Raw genomic sequence first — 6,180 nt, 5'->3', positions numbered from 1 at the left:
CTCATCTACTCGTATGGTTCCTATGTAAACAATGGCTTTTGTAGCTGTCATTCCGACACATTTCATAGATTTCTTATTTTCATATCAGCACTTTGTCGACGGGAAATCCAATCAAGAAAACCCTGACCCTCAAGCAGCTACTGTATTTGACCAGCTCACACCAGCTAGGCCTCCTCCAAAACTCAGATAAATATTTGAGCCACCAAAACAAAACGAGAACAGATCGGTCTGAATCGTTAAGGTATTATTTTCTGTATAAAACAATTTATTTCACTGTACATTTAAATCAATTATTATGTTCATTAGAACTTGATTCTGCCAAACATATGCTGTAAAGACTTATTATGAATAAAGAACAAGTCAAACATGTACATATTTTCATTGTTATTCTTATATTTTGGGCCATTTACGTAAATCTACAATATTTAATGATAGTTCATCCAATGTTCAGAGTCCGGATCACATGCACACTCGATTAACAGTATTCTTAAAGTTGCACTCTCACAGAATTCTAGTTTGACACTTTTTGTCTCAGAATCGGCTTATTTTGGCATTCTTTAAATTAAGACTTAATATATAAATCACAAAGCAAACTTCTCCGAGCCAAAATATGATAAATGCAATCGAATCCTGTGTAAGTTGTGAAAGTGATCAATCTGTGAAAGTGCAGCTTTAACAGTGAAAAATAACTTCTGCTAATGCTATATATTTTAAAATATATTTGCCATTGCAATAAAGAGATATTCACCTACAATATCATACATAAACACCAAAGAAATATCAAAGTTTAAGTAATGTTTGCAAAACAACAATGTATTTAATAAATCTGATATTAAATATGCAACAACTGGTGTTATACTTCAGAACTGAAGCTAACATCATAGAGGTACATCCTTCCAAGAATCCATCAAAACAACATGCTGAACAACTTCAAGAACTCTCTTCAAAAGACCACACTTTCCTGAAATAAATAAAAGATGCCAATATTAAAATAAATCAGTTACATGCATTGTTAAATATTTTAATACTAGCTGTAAATGCTACTGCCTTTGATGTTTGCTTTCTACATGTATATAATAATGAAATATTGACAAGATAATAGCTAATGTTTTGTGGTTGTTGTTTTTCTCTGGACAATTAGTCCATTACTTTTGTACAGCAAAGTAAAACTAAATGTTATAAAAAAGCTTTAAAATAGGTCGTACCGATTATTTGTAAAACTTGTCATCACTGGTTTTCTCTTGCGGTTGACATTGCCTGGACTGGCAAATATGTGTGTGTGTGGGGGGGGGGCGGAATGTAGTGTGTGTGGGTTAGAACCAGCTGCCCGGTCAGCTTAGTTGGTTAGAGTGCCGGGCTAGTGTTCTGGTGGTTGTGAGTTCGAGCCCCACACCGGGGGCACTTTTCCTCCCAGGTCTACTTTTACAGCCAGAGTGTGTGAACATGTTCCACAATTTCTGTAAGAACAAAAATCAAAGCATGTGAATGTTTGAGCAATGCAAAAGTTACAGATTGGTATCACCCACGATTGTCACTTGTCAACTATTACATTATTATTCATAAGGGAGAGTGTTCAATCGATTAGAACTGAAACTTTTTATGCATAACCCCAATAAACCATTTCTGCTCATACTATAGAATACAAGGTTATACTTTATAGCTGGCATGTAACTGTTATTTATTTAATGTCACTTCCGGGTTCCCCATTCGGGCCATTTATGATTTACTCATATTGTGCGATGATTTAATCTTTGTTTCAACAATACTGTACGAAGGACCGGTGTAATTAAAAGTTAAACTTACCCTTGTTTGCATTTACAGTATGCGTCTCACACACGCTTTTCCTTTGTATCGATGTCAATGTTGACAACATGGCGGCTATCCGATTTTCTCTGACTTGGATAGATTTCATCCCGCAAATGTTAGATATCGTCATTTTCTAAAGATATATCGAGCCTTCCGATGTAGCAGCCAGTTACAAATTCCTTTGACTTCTATTTTTTCGCATTGTAATGTCACATTTATGATAATTTGTCAGGAATATCGGAAAGCGAAACGACGCGAGACGCCATTCGCGACTTTACGGTTTCCCATAATCCCTTGCGCGCGCATGACTTCCGGTAAAATGTAAATAAGGAAGACGCTAGCAAATTTGAAGAAATACAACAGCAGAGATGCAGTTAATCCAATCAAAGTACCGCCTTTCGATATGGTGAGAATAAAATGTATATAAATAGTTCATATTTGTAGAAGATATCAAAGATTTAACCCATTGTACACGATCACACTCTAGATTTATTAAATGGGTGGAGTAAATTTGCAGAGCAGATTTCGTATACATGTATGTCGAGTTGTGAATGTACGTAAATGAAATTGAAAATTTATATAAAAGTTAACCTGTCACCTGTGTCGTCTTCTGAATGATTTATAACTAGTTAGTTATGTTTAAATATTATGATGGCCACCGGGCTAGTCGCATACACCCAGGCCTGGAATTAAATCGGGGTCCAGATTGTCTTAAAACCCATCCATAAATAAGTCTGTGAGTAACTTACCTTTTTTATAAAAAATATACTTTTTATGTTCCATTCCTTTCTTTACAGATATGATTCAAATGTGCTGATGATATCTTCTGAGATCATTACTTTCAATGAAGAACATCACTACAATTGGTTGGGCTGCTAGATAGGTAGCAACGTGATGGACAGCTAGTGCCTGTTGAAACACTATTGTTGGTTGGACATCTGTTGCTTACTGGATCGCTATATTGGATGGACCATACGTGTTGGCTGAACAATTATAAATGGTTGGACCGGAAGTGTTGGTTGGACCATCATCGTTGGTTGGACTGCTTGTTTGACAGAATGTGTGATGACAACTAGTGTTGTTTAAATCACTGTTGGATAGACAGCTATTGTTTATCAGACAGCTATAATCAGTTGATTTACAAGTTTTGGTTGAACAACTTTCAATGGAAGGACAAGAAGTGTTGGTTTGACCACAAGTGTTGGTTGGACTGCATTTAATGGATGAATATCTTGTTGAGCCTGATTTGACTGCAACGAAGTGATGATTGAACCGCTATTGTAGGTTGTCAGGTCATATTGGTTGGATTCCCATTGCTAGTACTTGTTGGATGCTAGTACTTGTTGGATCTCTTGTTGGTTGAACTGTTTTTTGACTGTTATTATTGATATTCATACATATATAATATGTTATGTGCTAAGTATTCAACACCTTTTTTATGTTTATTATTATTATTATCATAAGAGATATTATTATTAAATAATCATATAAATATATATATAATTAAATATTTTTATGTCCTTGTACTTTATTTACGTTTAACATTTACGTTTTACAATGTGCATTATAATGTTTTATTATATAGATAATTAAATAAATATTAATATTTTAATTCTATACAACCATTTGTTTTTGTTTTGCTATAATTTGTATGAAAGTATCAGACATTTTCTACAGAAATAATAAATTTGTCATAATCCTCCCCCCCCCCCAAAAAAAAAAAACAACAAAAAACAAACAGAGCTCATGGTGTTCATTATATGCGGATTCTAATAAAAATGAATAAGTTGAATTGCATTATTGAATGTATGATTCTTCGTTGAATTTGATGAGATCTCCTACCAACTGACCTTGAGGGACCTGCACCTTTAAAACTGCAATCTCACAGATTAACTGATTTATCAGCTATCTTACATCACTGGTTTACAGACTTTACAGTCAAAACGGTCAAGATATGTAAAAATGTTCCCTGATTTTCTATCAGCAATCTAATATCACTGGTTTTCAGACATTTTTTTTTTTGTCAAAACAGTCAGTCTGTGAGAATGCGGCTTTAAACTTGAGCACTGTATTTACAATGATGAACAATCTTAGTTATGAAAATTTTAATACAGCAGCAGCAGATGTATTTAATCATTCAAGTCTTTAAATATTATGTAGAATCTTGCTGGACATGAGCATATTGTTTACGGAAATTTGCACGTGTATCAAGTTTAATTCAAATCTCAAGGCTGTTTGAATTTGGGCCAAGAAAATATTCGGCCTACAGTACGCTAACGACACCTAGGCTTATTGACTATAACAATACTAAAGTAACATGATAGGAAAAAGCTCGAACCAAGGGCTGCCGGTATACTAGCACAGCACTCCTACAAACTAAGTGAACCGGTTGGCTAGTTATTGCCCACAAACGTTAACTCGATTTTATGTCTTTAATATTTACCATGGGAGTTAAACAGTCATTGAAATAAAAAGAACATAGACAATCATATTGATAACAACAGCATTTTTTACAATTTAATAATACCATTATATAATTAAATAACAATAAAAATTGTCCTTGGTATGAAATAATCCCTTTAAAGGTTCATTTGCCAAGGGTTAAAAACCCCCATCTTGCTTCTTTTTGAAAAATCTCTAGCTTGTTCGGCTGTTATCTTTTTCTTTAGTCCTTGGAGTCAAGGAAAGTTTTCATTCATATTGACACACTTCATTTATTTTATCTCCGCTCTTGAACCGAATTCAGTCTCTTGTGTTTTGCACAAAAATATCTTGTAAAACCACTGATATATAGCTGCTATCAGATCAATGGTATTAACTGCCTACTCCTGTTCAGCATCAACTTGGCAGACTCAAACAGACACAATGAACATCTCTGAAATTAAATAAAATAGTTATATCATCATCCAAGTGAACCAGAAAAATAAGATATAAAAGACTCTAAAGAGGCTGTTAAATCTGCACTCTCACAGATTTACCATTTTGACAACTTTTTTTATTTGTTGTCTTGCTATTTCCAAGACAAAAATAAAAAAAAGTTGTAAAAATGGTATTTCTGTGAGAGTGCAGCTTAAAGAAAAATGTTTTTAAATATTTTTTTTTACTTAAATATGAACATCTGTGATCCGATCTTTTTTGTCAGCAGCCTTATATCACTGGTTTTATTGCACGTTTGCATAAATGGCTCGTTCGAAGACAAAAAATAAAACAGTTGTCAAAATGTTTAATCTGTGAGAGTGCAGCTTTAAAATCATTCAGATATTTAAATAGTTACAATTTACTAGTACATTATTTATCAGCTGTTATTCTAAGACCTGTTTATTGTTTATATCAGCACAGCAGGCAACATTTAAATGCCCTTCATAATCACATTATGCTTTAAGCTTCATTTACTTGACTGCTTTAAAGCTGCATAGTCCACCTAAATGGCCGTCAACCAGTCTTTTGACAATTTTTAGACTATGGCAGACTGGTGACGTCGTTACAGGGATACACATGAAATGTCAAAATAATAAAAAAGTATCCCTGATCGCTCATTATTGTAGCTATAAAGCTGCATATCTTAACAATTTCACACTAATTGCAAAATATTATTCATTTAATTTAATAACAAACCCAACAAACCACAATTTTATGCATAACAATCAATATGTATTTGAACCTTTAAGAACCGCTAAGAAAGTATTTACCATTATATTTGTTATTTTACCCCACCCACTTAAATGTGTACTGAAGTTGGGTATAAACGTCGAAAACTTCATTGACATTTACAAAACACGGTTGAAATTTATAGAAAAATATACAAACTGATGTTCCTAACATGTTTTACTCACCTATCAATTTATTTTGCCACTTATGCTCTCCTTTTCACTGGTCAACATCACACACATACATTATCGATATCTAGGGTAGACATTTACCGGAAGTCATGCGCTCGCAAAGGATTATGGGAAACCGAAACTAACCGAATTACTTCCTCGTTTGTTTGACGGACATAGACAGAGTTCGCTCCCTTGATATCAGGGGGCGTGGCTTAGAAGCCGCTGTCGTAAGGTCAATTACGTAACATTGATTAGTGATCATAGTTAAACGTCGGTCGTATAACGACTAAATAATTCGGTATATTAAAATGTAGATCATAGCAGTGTGGAAGTTTCGAAGTCGGGTATAAAAGACAGGCCGGACCGAACCAATTCCGGACCAATGGAAATCAACGAAAATCTTCGTTCCGATCCGGAAAAGAAAGTCGGGTATATAAGACTGGCTCTTCTGTCGTATAAAATATGTATAACATATAGTTTATTCTAATCTAAGGCCTCCGGCCCATAATACAGTTATAAATACATATACTTTTAATAACATAAATATAATGCA

General features: G+C 34.0%; 2 long non-coding RNA genes across 2 annotated transcripts; both read right to left on the bottom strand.

Moving 5' to 3' along the window:
- Positions 1-704: 704 nt before the first annotated feature.
- On the bottom strand, positions 705-2,067 carry LOC128203076 (uncharacterized). Its single transcript, XR_008255854.1, has 3 exons — positions 1,804-2,067; positions 1,206-1,457; positions 705-961 (listed from the first exon to the last, which is right to left on the bottom strand). It is a non-coding gene; the product is annotated as an uncharacterized LOC128203076 (long non-coding RNA).
- Positions 2,068-4,310: 2,243 nt separating this feature from the next.
- LOC128203546 (uncharacterized) lies at positions 4,311-5,742 on the bottom strand. The gene is made up of 2 exons (XR_008255972.1): positions 5,640-5,742; positions 4,311-4,681 (listed from the first exon to the last, which is right to left on the bottom strand). It is a non-coding gene; the product is annotated as an uncharacterized LOC128203546 (long non-coding RNA).
- Positions 5,743-6,180: the final 438 nt, after the last annotated feature.

The sequence above is a fragment of the Mya arenaria genome, chromosome 9 (genome assembly GCF_026914265.1).
Source record: "Mya arenaria isolate MELC-2E11 chromosome 9, ASM2691426v1".
Lineage (NCBI taxonomy): Eukaryota > Metazoa > Mollusca > Bivalvia > Myida > Myidae > Mya > Mya arenaria.
This window is presented reverse-complemented; position numbering and strand designations above follow the sequence as displayed.